The sequence below is a fragment of the Narcine bancroftii genome, chromosome 14 (assembly GCF_036971445.1).
Source record: "Narcine bancroftii isolate sNarBan1 chromosome 14, sNarBan1.hap1, whole genome shotgun sequence".
NCBI classification, from domain to species: domain Eukaryota; kingdom Metazoa; phylum Chordata; class Chondrichthyes; order Torpediniformes; family Narcinidae; genus Narcine; species Narcine bancroftii.
Genome location: NC_091482.1, coordinates 41,786,014 through 41,799,308, shown reverse-complemented (window position 1 = coordinate 41,799,308; position 13,295 = coordinate 41,786,014). Strand labels below are relative to the sequence as shown.

Below are 13,295 nucleotides of genomic sequence, written 5' to 3'. Positions count from 1 at the left end.
CAACTGGATCCTTGACTTCCTCATCGGAAGATTATAGTCATCATGAATTGGAAACAAGGCCTCCTTCTCCTGATGATCAACACAGGCACACCTCAAGGATGCGTGCTTAGCCCACTGCTCTACTCACTCTACATCCATAACTGTGGTGCCAGGCACAATTCCAATGCTATCCACAAATTTGCCAATGACACCCCAATTGTTGGCAGAGTCACAAACGGCAATGAGGAAGTGTAAGGGAGGGAGATAGATCAACTCTTTGAATGGTATCCCACCAACAACCTTGCACTCAACATCAGCAAAACCAAGGAGCTGATTGTGGACCAGGAGGAAATCAGGAGAACACGATCCAGTCCTCATCAAAGGAGGATGGCACAGTGGAGAGGGTCGAGAACTTCAAATTCCTGGGTGTCAACATCTCCGAGGATCTGTCCTGGAGCCTCCATGTTGATACAATCGCAAAGAAGGCTCACCAACAACTATACTTTGTTAGGCATCTAAGGAGATTCTGTACGTCACCAAAGATTCTTGAAAACTTCTGGGGTACCTGGGCTATCTGGTATGCAAGTGCCAATGATCAGGACAAGAAAAAAATCTCCAGAGGGTAGTTAACACAGCCTGCAACAGGACAAGCACCAGTCTTCACTCCATTGAGGACATCTGCAAGAGGCAGTGTCTTAAAAAAACAGGCCTCTATCCTCAAAGACCCCCACCACCCAAGCCATGCCCTCTTCACTCTGCTACCATTGGGGAAAAGGTACAGGAGCCTGAAGATGAGTACTCAACGGCACAAGGACAGCTTCTTCATCACTGCCGTTAGATTCCTGAATAATCAATGACACTGCCTGATTGTTGATTTTGTGCCCTACTTTTATTTATTTTGTATGGTGGTTAGATAAATTTTTGTCCTGTGATGCTGCCACAATAGAATTTAATTTCATAATGTGTTTATGATAATAAATTCTGATTCGTCCTTCCCTCCATCCAGGGCATCTCTCCCCTCTCCCTCCATTTTTTTTTGAAAATTTTATTTAAGAATTTTACAAAATATTACAAAAATATGAAAATACAAGATAAGAATACAGATATATAAAAAAGGAAGAAAAATATAAAAAATAATAATGGTAATGATAATAACCCCCCCACTCCTTCTACTAACTACATCATCTTGACTCCCTCCCTCACCCCTTGGAGCCTTAAAAAAATTATACATTTAAAATTAGTTAATCAACATGCCAACTCTACATAACTTTTACCTAAGATCGGTAACCATACAATCCAAATATAAGCTCCACATTTTAATAAAAAAAAGAATAATTATTTCACAAATTAAGTTATATTTTTCAAATATAAACACGTTTGTAGTTTGTAGTTCATTATGCCATCTTTGTATATTCAATTCCACATCATTTTTCCAAGTTATCGCAATACATTTTCTTGCAACCGCTAACCCTAACCACAAAAATGCTTATCAACCAATCCTAAAGTAACAGCATTTATATAACCCAAAAAACAAATAATTGAATCCATTTGCAAATTGATTGTAAATAAATCTCTCAAAAATTTAATAACTTTTTCCCAAAAAAGTTTAACTTTCTTACTTGTCCTTACACAATGCACAAAAGTTCCTGTCTTTTCTCCACATCTAAAACACAGGAGGGAGTTAGATCAACTCATTGAATGGACTAAATCCATATTTCTTCAACTTCTCAGGAGTCAAATATAATTGATGAATAAAATTATAATTAACCATACTATATCTCACATTAATATCTCACACTCCATACACATTTTTGACCATTCTTCCCAAGACAATTCAATATCTAAATCTTTCTCCAATTTCTCTTTTGTCCATCTTTATCCATCTTTTCTTGCAACAACCTATACATATCTGATATAAATCCTTTTGTTTCCTTGCCAACCATTAAAATCTCAAACTTAGATTGACTTGGTAAAGTTAATTCCTTACCAAATTGTATTCACAAAAATATCTCGAACTTGATAAGCAAAAATAGAATTTGCAGAAATACTAAATTTCTCTTGTAATCTATTAAATGTAGAAAATTTACCCACCTCAAAACAATCTTGTAAAATGTTAATTCCTTTCAATTTCCAATTTTTCAAATAAGGATTCTTTAAAGAAAACAGAATTAATTTATTCTAATACAATGGTGATTTAATCAAAATTTTCTCTTCAGAACCTATAAGCTGATCCTGCTTATACCAAATATCCAGTATATATCTTAATACTGGTAAATTATATTTGTAACATAGAAACATAGAAGATAGGAGCAGGAGTAGGTAATTCGGCCCTTCGTGCCTGCTCCGCCATTCAATGAGATCATGGCTGATCTTAAAGTTCAGTACCCTGTCCCTGCCTTCTCTCCGTAACCCCTAATTCCCTTGGACTGAAGAAACATATCTAATTCCCTTTTAAATATATTCAATGAACCTGCCTCTACTGCTCTCTGTGGCAATGAATTCCACAGATTCACCACCCTCTGGATAAAGAAATTCCTCCTCATCTTGGTTTGCCTATTATCCTTGAACCATGGCCCCGGGTTCTTGACTCCCCCACCATTGGAAACATCCCTTCCGCATCCATTCTGTCCAGTCCTGCCAGAATTTTATATGTCTCTATGAGATCCCCTCTCAATCTTCTAAACTCCAGTGAGTACAATCCCAAATTGCGCAATCTTTCCTCATAAGTTATTCCTGCCATTCCAGGTATCAGCCTGGTGAATCGCCTTTGCACTCCCTCCATTGCAAGAACATCCTTCCTCAGATAAGGCAACCAAAACTGCACACAATATTCCAGGTGTGGTCTCACGAAGGCTCTGTACAGCTGCAGTAAGGTATCCTTATTCCTATACTCAAACCCTCTTGATATGAAGGACAACATACCATTTGCCTTTTTAACCGCCTGCTGTACCTGCATGCTCGCCTTCAGTGACTGGTGCACAAAAACCACTAGGTCTCTCTGCACTACCCCATCTCCCAATCTATTGCCATTCAAATAGTAATCTGCCCTCCGGTTTGTATTACCAAAGTGGATAACCTCACATTTATCCACATTGTAGTGCATTTGCCATGTATCTGCCCAGTCCCCCAATTTATCCAAATCATACTGGAGCTTCCTGACCCCCTCTTCAGTGCACACAACCCCTCCTAGCTTAGTGTCATCTGCAAATTTGGAGATATTGCATCCAATCCCCTCTTCTAGATCATTAATGTAAATTGTGAACAGTTGGGGTCCCAGTAAATATCCCTGTGGCACCCCACTGGTCATCACCTGCCACTCAGAAAACGAGCAGTTTATCCCAACTTTCTGTCTTCTATCTGCCAGCCAGTTCTCAATCCACATCAATACCTTGCCCCCAATCCCATGAGCCTTGATTTTGCATGCCAGTCGTTTATGTGGGACCTTATCGAAGGCCTTTTGGAAGTCCAGGTACACCACATCCACTGGCTCTCCCCCATCTATTTTACCTGTCACCATCTCAAAGAATTCCAATAGATTTGTCAAGCACGATTTACCTTTTGTAAATTCATGTTGACTCTGTCCGATCCCTTCTCTGCTAGTCATATGCTCTGCTATTACATCCTTAATAATGGATTCCATCATTTTGCCCACTACTGATGTAAGGCTCACTGACCTATAATTCCCCGCTTTTTCTCTACCCCCTTTTTAAATAGTGGGGTAATATTAGCTACCCTCCAGTCCATGGGTACTGATCCTGAGTCTATCGAGTTCTGGAAAATAATTCTTAAAGCATCTGCTATCTGAATGTCCACTTCTTTAAATACCCTAGGATGTAGATTATCAGGCCCTTGGGATTTATCGGCCTTTAATCCCTTCGATTTCCCAAGACCATGTCCTTAGAGATACTGATTTCTTTCAGCTCCTCCCTTGCATTAGTCTCTGTTTCCCAACATCCTTGGGAGGTTATTTGTATCCTCTCTTGTGAAAACAGAACTAAAGTAAGAATTTAATTGGTCTGCCATTTCCTTATTCCCCATTATATATTCCCCTGATTCTGACTGCAAGGGACCTACTCTAGATTTCACCAATCTTTTCCTCTTGACATATCTATAAAAGTTTTTGCAGTTGGTTTTATGTTTGCTGCAAGCTTACTTTCGTAATTTATTTTTGCTCTCTTGATTAATCCCTTTGTTCTCCTTTGGTGCATCTTGAACTGTTCCCAGTCTTCGTATTTGGTACTTTTTTTGGCCAATTGTTATGCTCTCTCTTTGGACCTAATGCTGTCTCTAATTTCCCTTGTTATCCACGATTGAGTCACCTTTTTTGGTTTATTCTTATTCTTAATTGATTTCTGCAATTCTCCCATTAGATCTTTGAATGCTTTCAATTGTCTATCCACCGTCAACCCCCCCATAAACACCACCCAATCAATCTTACTCAACTCCTGTCTCATAACATCATAATTTCCTTTATTTAAATTCAGGACCTTAGTCTTGGTTTTAATTTCTTCACTCTCCATGTCGAGTGAGAATTCGATCATATTGTGATCGCTCCTGCCCAAAGGGCCTCGTACAACAAGATTGCTGATTAGCTCCTTTTCATTGCATAATACCCAATCTAAAATGGCCTGCTCCCGAGTTGGTTCCTCGACATATTGGTCTAGATAACAGTCCCGTAAACATTCAAGGAATTCCTCCTCCTCAGTATTTTTACTAATTTGGTTAGTCCAATTTATATGTAAATTAAAGTCTCCCATGATGACAGCTGTTCCCTTATTGCACGCTTCTCTAATTTCTTTTTATGCCTCCCCTCACCTTTACATTACTATTTGGAGGCCTATATACCACCCCCACTAACGTTTTCTGCCCCTTGGCTATTCCTCAGTTCTACCCATATAGATTCCGCATCTTCCGAGTTAATATCCTTCCTGTCAATCGTGTCGGTCCCTTCTCTCACCATCAATGCTACCCCACCCCCTTTTCTTTCTTGCCGATCCCTCCTAAATATTGTATACCCCGGGATGTTAAGTTCCCAGGCTTGCCCACCTTGCAGTCTTGTTTCTGTAATCCCAATCAAATCGTATTTGTTTGTCTCGATTTCCACAGCCAATTCATCTACCTTGTTCCAAATGCTTCTTGCATTAAGATATAAAGCCTTCAGATTTGCTTTTTTTCACCCTCCTTGCTCTTTCTAATTTTTTACTTTCGCTGCCTAACCTAACTTTTCCTGTTTTATCTTTCCTGTCCTTTGCCCCATCATACAGTTTCCCATCCCCCTGCCAAATTAGTTTAAACCGCATCCGACGGCTGTACCAAACCTAGCTGCCAATATACTGACCCCTTTTGGGTTTAGGTGTAGCCCATCCTTCTTGTAAAGGTCATGCCTTCCCCAAAAGAGATGCCAATGGTCTAAGAAGCCAAAACCCTGTCTTTTACACCAGCCCCTCAGCCACACATTCATTTGTCTTAACCTTCCATTTTTGTCCTCAGTTGTACTTGGCACAGGTAGCAATCCAGAGATCACCACCTTGGCGGTCCTGTTTCTTAGCTTCTGTCCTAGCTCGCTGTAATCCTTTTTTAGTACCTCCTCCCTCTTTTCATCTATGTCATTGGTACCCACATGTACCAAGACATCAGGCTGCTCGCCCTTTCCTTTCAGAATACTCTGGACCCGATTTGAGATATCCCGTACCCTTGCACCAGGGAGACAGCACACCATGAGGGTATACCTATCTGGCTCACAGAATCTCTTGTCTGTACCTCTGACAATGGAGTCCCCAATGACCACTGCATTCCTCCTTACCTTTTGTACCACCGTGCCAGGCTCAGTGCCAGTGACCTGGTCACTGCGGCCAGCTTTTGTCAGGTTATCTCCCTCAGTAGCATCCAACACAATATACCTGTTGCTGAGAGGGGTAGTCACAGGTGTGCTCTCCATTTTCCAGGCATTTTTCTTCCCTCCCCTGACAGTTACCCATTTACCTGACACATCTGGTCTCGGGGTAACTATCTCCCTGAAAGTTGAATCTATTAACTCCTCACTCTCCCTTACCAATAACGGATTTCATTTATAAACAAATTGACTCATTTCTTTTTCAAAAATTTGATCCAATTCAACTTTAGCCCTGGCTGGTGATTGTTGAACATCAATCAACTTATTAATGAATTTCAACTGTGCCACTTCATAATCATTTTGAAAATTTGGTAGTTGAAGTCCTCCCCATTTATACCGCCACATTAATTTATGCATAAAGATCCTAGATAATTTACCCTTCCTAAAAAATAATCAAATTACTTTATTTAATTCTTTTAAAAATTTCTTTGGAATCACACATGGAATAGATTGAAAAACATTGTATATGAGGATAAATATTCATTTTTATACAATTTACGCTCCCAATTAAAGTTAATGGCAAATCTTTCCATTTCTGTAAATCAATTTTAATCTTATTCAACAAAGGCATATAATTCAAAATATATAAGTCCTGATAATCTGTATTAACTATAACTCCTAAATATTTAATCTTATCAGACCATTTAAATTTAGTAATCTGTCTACAATCTAAATAATCCTCATTTAATATCAGCAATATTTCACTCTTCTCCCACTTAACCTTATAACCTGACAGTATGCCATATTGATGTAATAAATTTTACAGCATCCTCAAGGATTCTTTAGGATGTGTTAGATATATTAAAACATCATCATCAAACAAATTAATCTTGTATCCTTGTTCACCTACTTTAGTACCTTTAATATCCAAATTTTGCCTAACATTTTGATCTATTACCAATGCAAACAACGCTGGTAAAAGAGAACAACCATGCCTAGTTGATCGAGATAATGTAAAAGCCGATGAAATCAGACCATTTGTCATTATTTGTGCTGTACGATTAGTATCTAAAGCTTTCACCCAAGTAGTAAAGGTTGGTCCTAATTGGAATTTTATAAAACCTTAAATAAAAATTTCCACTCAACCCTATCAAAAGCCTTTTCCGCATCTAATGCCACTATCGTTGGTTGGTTAGGTTGTTGTCTAGCAACATTAATTATAGAAATCAATTTAGTGACATTATCAACTAAATATCGACCTTTTATAAATCCAGCTTGGTCAACATGTACTAATTTTGGCAAATAATTCACCGTTTTTAATCTGTTAGCTAATACTTTTGCAACAATTTTATAATCTATATTTAATAACGATATTGGTCGATAAGAAGACACTTTTAATGGATCTCTATTTTTCTTTGGAATAACAGTAATGAACGTCCTCAAACAATTCTGGAAATGAACCCATCTCTGTTGCATGCTTCAAAACATCCATATAAACCAGAAACAACAAATCATTAAATTCTTTATAAAATTCTACTGTAAACCCATCTTCACCCAGGGACTTTCCTCTCGACATTGATTACAATGCTTCCTTTTATTCCAATTCCATAAAAGAAGAATCTGAATCATTAATATCCTTCCCAGTCAATGTTGGCAAATTTAAATTAGCCAAAAATGAATCAATTTGCTCAGTTTTTTGTCTACTTTCAGATGTATAAAAGTTCATTATAAAATCTAAAAAATTCCTCATTAATTTCCTGAGGTTTATATGTTATCTCCGAATTTTTTGTTCTTGATGCTTGTTCCATTTTTAATTGCCAAGCTAAAACCTTATGTGCTCTTTCATCTAACTCATAATAATGCTGTTTCGATCTTTGAATCATTTTTTCATATTTATATGATTGCAAAATATTATATCATAACTTTTATTTTGATAAATGGATCTTATTATCTTCAGTAGAATTCTTCTGAAATTCTTTTTCTAACCTTTCAATTTCTTTTTCCACATTTTGACTTTCAATCAAATATTGTTTTTTAATTCTAGCTGTATAACTAATGATCTGACCTCTCAAATATGCTTTTAAAGCATCCCATAAAACAAATTTACTTTGAACTGAATCCTGATTCGTTTGTAAATTAAAAAAAATTTGTTCCCTAATATATTTAATAAACTCGTCTTTTTAAAAACTTCTCGTAATCTCCAATGATAAATATTTGCTGCCTTCTCAGTACCCAAACAGGAAGCCAACAACGACGAATGGTCAGACAAAATTCTACTTTTGTACTCTGCTTGTATAAATCTACCTTGCAATTGAGCTGAAACTAAAAATAAATCAATTCTAGAAAAAGAATTATGCCATGCCGAATGAAGGAAGTAATCTTTTTCAGTAGGGTTCAATTTTCTCCGTATTTCCACGAAATTTAAATCCTTCATTACCTCAATAATTCTCTTCAAAGTCTTTGAAGTACTCTTCAAAGTCTTTGGAGATTTATCCAACAAAGGATCTAAACAACAATTAAAGGCCCCTCCCATAAGATATTTCCATTCGATTGGTTCAGATTAAAAAAAAGTATCTGTAATAAATACTTCATCATCCTCATTTGGTGCATAAGCATTCATCAAAGTCCAAGCTTCCAAAAATTTTTTACAGTTCACCACCAAAATCCTACCAGCATTAACAATAAAAATCCAAAATAAACGGTACTTTCTTATTTATCAAAATGGCTACTCCTCTGGCCTTCGAATTAAAGATGATGCAATCACATGTCCTTCCCAATCTCTTTTCAATTTCAAATGTTCCTTCTCAGTTCAGTGAGTTTCTTGCAAAAATGCTATATCCACCTTCAACTTTTTAATATAATCCAATACACGTTTCTGATTTATCGGATGATTTAACGTTGCCAAAGTCAAATTTTTCATTATCACCTATAGAGTGGCACTTAGCAAAATTTACTTTTATAATTAAACCAGCTCCCCCTCTAAACTAATAAAAATCCCAAAAGGGAAAAAGAAAACAACAAAAACTCACCCCTACTTACTAACTTATCAAATACAATCACAAAAATTCCCCTCCTCCCTCCCAAACTGCTAAGCAGTACCCCCCTCGTCGACCGGATGTGGTCGATACCACTAGTGGCAGATAACTTCAAATTCAATGGGTCATCTGCCTCTCCCCAGCGGGACTTCTAAAAAAAAAAGAAAAAAAATCAAAGTTATTGTCCAGACTGCTTTATAATGTCTTCCGCCACATCAATCAGCTGTAGCATCTGCATCTTCTGCAATTCATTCCCATTTCCATTCTTGACATTAGGAACGTTGATTGCTGGCTTCTTGGAAAGATCAAAACTCAGCTTATTATCTGGTAAAGAATTAGCAAAAGTTAAACCATCTTGAGCTTTCTCAAAAAATTGAAATTGAGACGCCCCATAGAACACTTTCAGAACAGCTGGATATCTAAATGTCGACCTGTAACCCTTCTTCCACAACACCGACTTAGCTTGATTAAACTCCTTACGTCGCTGTGTAACCTCCTGACTTAAATCTGCGTAAAAGAAAACTACTACCTTGAAGCATTATTGGATTCTGATCAATTCAGGCTTTCTGTACTGCAAGAAGCAAAATCGTCTCCCGATCTTGATATCTTAAACATCTAATTAAAACTGCTCTTGGAGGTTGACCAGGAAAAGGTTTTCTTCTTAACGCTCGATGAGCTCTGTCCAATTTCAATCCATCGGGAAATGCTTCCACCCCTAATATTTCTGGAATTCATTTACAAAAAAATTTCATAGGGTCTTGACCTTTAAAGTCCTCTGGAAGTCCAATTATCTTTACATTATTCCTTCGACTTTGATCTTCCAAAGAATCAGTGTTTTCATAAACAAATTCTTTTGCATATCCCACCCAGATACTGATTCTTCCACTTGATCCATTCTATCTTCCACATTCTTGCATCTTTCCTGTACTTCGTCCACTTTATTAAGATCATCTTTCGTAACTGCAATTTCTCCACGCACATCTGATATTTTACTTTTTACATCCACAAGTTGTTCATCAACATCATGAAAACCCCAACATTATAAAAACCAGTGGTTATATAAGTAATAATATTTTCATTCTGTTTCGTTAACTCCTCAAGCATTGTAACCACATCAGGTCCAGGTGAAGGATTAGAAGTAGGTGAAGTAACAGATTTAAAAGAAGAAGCCATTTTTGTAGTTCTGGGCCTACCTTCCATTGCTTCAGCTGCCATCAATAATAACTCTTTATCTTCTTTGTCCAAGTATTCAATTTGTTCTTCTTCCTCATCTTCTGGTACAAAATATCCTCTCTAGTCGCCATGCTGCGCGTTGAACCCTATCCAATGTTGGGCCGACTTCTTCAGCTCTACGTGGAGCAGGTCCCCCCGCAGCCCAAAATCGATGCAGGACTTCATGGAATCACTACGTCGGACGCATGCTCATTGGGCCCATTGTGTAGTAGCGGGCGCTTGCAGGCATGTCGGCACGCACCAAAGCGCTATTTGTAGCACTATCTCGCCCGCTGCCCTGCGCTACCCCACTCGACTCACCCCTCCCCCCGGCCATGCTGATGGCGCTGTTTCCATGGGCGTCCTGGCTGACGTCGGCGCCATCTTTGGTCGGTCGAATCCCCGGAGACGTAGATCTTCTTTGAAGTTGATCCAGGGACATCCTCTACAGCTTGGGTTCCATACTTAATTGATCCTGATGCTTCTCCTGGTCAGTAGGCCCAGATTTTTCACTTTTTCCAATATCCTTAATAACTAATTTCTTCTCTTTCTGACCTTTTCTTCATTTCTTGCAGCCCCAACACTTAATAGTACATCTAATTAACTTTTAAACTGTTTATATAACTCGGGTATTAATCAGTCCTTCCAGGGAGAGACAGAACCCACATCTTGGTTCTACGCCAACTTACCATGCCCCCCCTCCATCCATGAAGAAATTAGGAGATAGGTACATGGGACTGAGAAAAATGGAGGATTGTGTAGTAGGGAAATTCTAGACAGTTGTTAGACTAGGTACAGGCCAATGAGCTTGACATTAGTAGTAAGTAAATTATTAGAGGGTCTGAGAGTTCGGACATACAAGTATTGGACAGCCATAGGCTGACTAAGGATAATCAGTACGGCTTTGTGCGTGGTAGGTTGTGCTTAACAAATATAGAGATTTCCGAGGAGGCTGTGGATGTCGTCTATGTGGACTTTAGTAAGGCCTTTGACAAAGTCCCACATGGGAGACCATCAGCAGTCATCTGGTCTAGCCTCCGATCACGCGGCCTGGTGACACACCATTCACCAGTCTGTCTCCTCCTTCGAGAAAGCACGTAGGGCTGACCTTGAGGACAAAAGGCGATGGGGGAAGAACCGTGACACAGCAGCATCAAACCCAGATCAGAAGTTCTCTTGCAGCCGCTGCAGCTGGACATGTCTGTCCTGCCATCTGCCTTGGCCTCGTCAGCCACCATCTTTGTTCGCAAAGCCAAGCCATGACATGGGAGGTTAGTTCTGAAGGTTCAGACCTGAGTTATCCACGGAGAGATTGTAAACTGGATTTGAAATTGGCTGAATGGGAGAAGACACAGTGGTAGTGGATAATTGCTTCTCAGACTGGAGACCTGTGATTGGTGGTGTGCATCAGGGTTGTTTGTTGGGACAATTGTTGTTTGTCATCTGTATCAATGATTTTTATTGATAATGTGGTAAATTGGATCAGCAAGTTTGCAGATGACACTATGATAGGAAATGTTGTGGACTGCAAGGAAGGCTTTCAAAGTTTGCAGAGGGATCTGGACCAACTGGAAAAATGGGCCAGAAAATGTCAGGTGGAATTTAATGCAGAAAAGTGAGGTGTTGCATTTTGGAAGGACAAACCAAGGTAGGACATAAATGGTAGGGCCCTGAGGAATGCAGAGGAACAAAGGGCTCTAGGAATACAGATACATAATTCCATGAAAGTGGCGTCACAGGTGGACAGGGTTGAAGAGAAAGCTTTTGGCATCTTCACCTTCATAAATCAAAGTATTGAGTACAGGAGTTGGGATGTTATGGTGAGATTGTATAAAACATTGATGAGGCCAAATTTGAAGAATTGTGCACTTCTGGTCGCCAACCTACAGGAAGGATATCAGTAAGATTGAAAGAATGCAGAGAAGATTTACTAGGATGTTGCCAGGTCTTCACAAGATGAGTTACAGGGAAAGATTATGCCTTGGAACGTAGAAAGAAGAGAGGAGATTTGATCGAGGTATTTAAATTATGAGGGGTATAGACATAGTAATATGAATAGGCTCTTTCCACTTAGATTAGGAGATATAAATACAGGCTTTAGGGTTAAAAGGGAAAGTATTAGGGGGAACTTCTTCAATCAGAGAGTGATGGAAGTGTGGTCAAGCTGCCATCTGACATGGTAAATGTGGGCTCACTCAAGTTTTCAGATTAAAATGGATAGATACATGGATGGAAGGGTTATGGAATGAATGCAGGTCACTGGGACTAGCAGAATGATGTTTCAGCACAGACTAGAAGGGACGTATGGCTTATTTTCTATTCTGTAGTTTTCTATGGTTATTGGTTGGTATAACACTGGGCCGAAGAGTAAGATAGACTATCAGAATCTTTCCCCGTGTAAAAATGTCATATATCAGAGGTCAGGTGTTTAAGGTAAAGGAGAAGTGGAGAGAAATGTTTTCACACATAGAGTCGAAGGTGTCTGGGAATGGGCTGCCAAGAGTAGTAGTGGAAATAGCTCCAATAACATCATTTAAGGGACGTAGTTAGAATATACTGAGCATAGAGGGATATTAGAGTCAGAAATTATTTCAGAGCTCTGGAAAATTGCAAATATCACTGCACTCTTTATGAAGGGAGAGGGGCAAAGGAAAGGAAACTATAGCCCAGTTAGTCTGACTTCAGTTGTAGGCAAGATTTTGGGGTCCATTATTAAGGATGAGATTTCAGGGGACTGGAAAACATATGATAAAATAGGCTGAAGTGAGCATGGCTTCCTTCAGGGGAGATCCTGCCTGACAAATCTGTTGGAGCAATGGGCGGGACAGACGAAGGAGATGTTGTTTATTTTCACTTTCAGAAGGCCTTTGACAAAGTACTACACATAAGATAAGTGCACAGGATATTATGGGAAAGATACGAGCGTGATAGAAGATTGGCTCCCTGGCAAAAAGTGGGAATATATATGAGCCATAATTTGAATAGCGGAGCAGACTTGATGGTCTGAATGTCCTTATTGTATCTCCTGTGGTCTTTTTTTAGACATGCAGATCTTTTTTAGATCTTGTGCTGCCCAATTACACCCGACACCCCCATTACGTTTTGAACGGTGGGAGAAAACCAGAGCCAAAAGGGAAAGCCCATGCAGACATAGGGAGAAGGTACAAACTTCTTACAGACAGCATGGGATTTGAACCTCGGATTTGATCGCTGGCACTGCATCAGTGTTGTGCTGA

The 13,295-nt window shown here is 39.1% G+C and overlaps 1 protein-coding gene across 2 annotated transcripts in view; it reads left to right on the top strand.

Moving 5' to 3' along the window:
• cep152 (centrosomal protein 152) overlaps positions 1–13,295 on the top strand; it is a 213,821-nt gene that overhangs the window by 140,237 nt on the left and 60,289 nt on the right. The window lies entirely within an intron of this gene.